Raw genomic sequence first — 1,886 nt, 5'->3', positions numbered from 1 at the left:
ATTGCTCACGGATTTCAAGTACAACTAAAGGAAGCTCAAACTTACAAAGCCACTGCCGAGGAGACTGCCAAGTTCGTTGCTGAAAAATTGCAATTTGCTGAGCATAACTATTTTGAGTTGATGAAGGAACGTAATCAACTCAAGAAGAATTTCGAGGATTCTGATCTCCAGGTAGTTGAGTTAGAGATGGAAGTTGATACCTTAAAATCTAAAGTATTAAACCTCGAAAAGGCTGCTACTGATATGGATAGCAAATTTGAAGCTAATGGTCATCAAATTCGTTGTTGGGTTCTAGACCAGGTGGGATTCTATAACCCGAGAATTGTTCTTCAAAATTTGAACAAAATTGAAACTTTTAACTTTGTGGAAGATGGCAACTTGTGCAAGTATGACGAGGAAGGTCAAATAATTGTTCTCGCATCTTGTGCTTCTGATGTCGGTGTCGTTAACCCGAGCTCCAGCAATGTTCCTAACTCAGAAGACTCTCCCATTCAAACTCACGATGCCTAAAAGGGTGGTATGCCACCTTTATTTGTACTCTTTTTTGGGCTGGAAATGTCGGCTTTTAGTTGATGTATTAAACAATATTTTCTTTGTTAACTATTCCCTTTAACTTCAACTTGCTTATCTATAAGATTTTATCTATTTTACCTTTACTCCTTCCTTGATATTAATTGAATAAATTTTTCGTAACCTTCATACTGGCTTCATATTGTCATATTCTCTACTCGTAATTTTTTGCCCACTTCCGAGTAGGAATTGAACGGGTGCCCAAAAATCCATATTTTGGCATCAAGGGACATTTTATTTGCTCGCTTCCGAGTAGGAATTGAACGGGTACCCAAGAGTCCATATTTTGGCGTTAATGGACTTTTTATTTGCCCGCTTCCGAGTAGGAATTTAATAGGTGCCCAAGAGTCCATATTTTGGCATCAAGGGACTTTTTATTTGCCTGCTTTCGAGTAAGAATTGAACGGGTGCCCAAGAGTCCATATTTTGGAGTCAGGGGACTTTTTATTTTAGTCTTGGCCTGGATAATTTTACTGGAACTCACTAGTATTATTGGCTTTAAATTCAAGAATACAAAGTAAATTTTGAAATTATAAACTTCCTATTTGAACTTTAAATTTAAATTCTAGACATCAAACTTAAACCTTTCATACTTCTAAATATTCTACTTTGAAATTGTAAAACACATTCCTAAGAAAAAGTAATCTAAGCGAGTTCCTTAACTGAAATACCTCTTCAACTTGTCCGCATTCCAATGTCTTGGAATTACTTTCCCATCTAAATGTTCTAGTTGATAAGCTCTTGTATGCGTGCAAACCGCTACTTTGTATGGGCCTTCCCAATTAGCTGCCAATTTTTCATTCCCTGCATTCTTATTTCCTATATCTTCTCTCCTCAACACTAATTCTACGAGTTCAAAAGATCTTTTCACTACGGCTCAGTTGTATCTTGTCGTTGCTCGCTGTTTGGAGGTCATCTCCATAATAGACGTTCTCTCTCTTTCCTCTTCTAACAAGTGTAGATCAATCTTCATCATTTCACTGTTTACTTCTTCTTTTTCTTCTTCTACCATCTTCCTTCTCCATGATGGCTCTCTGACTTCCACCGGTAACAGTGTATCAAATCCATAAGTCATCTTGAACGGAGTTTCTTGAATACTAGATTGGACTTACGTCATGTACCCCCACAAAACATTGTCGAGCTCTTCTAACCATTTACCTTTACAACTCTTTACTCTCCTCTTCAACCCATTCGTAAGAATTTTGTTAGCTGATTCCACCTGCCCGTTTGTCTGGGGATGCTCCATTGCTGCAAAATGGTGCTTCACTCCTAACTCGGCTACAGTTTGTCGGAACTTTCTGTCTATAAATTGGGTT

The sequence above is a fragment of the Gastrolobium bilobum genome, unplaced genomic scaffold (assembly GCF_033153095.1).
Source record: "Gastrolobium bilobum isolate Gb01-03AN ecotype WA unplaced genomic scaffold, APGP_CSIRO_Gbil_v1 utg7849, whole genome shotgun sequence".
In the NCBI taxonomy this organism is placed as follows: domain Eukaryota; kingdom Viridiplantae; phylum Streptophyta; class Magnoliopsida; order Fabales; family Fabaceae; genus Gastrolobium; species Gastrolobium bilobum.
Note: the sequence above shows the minus strand (reverse complement) of the source record.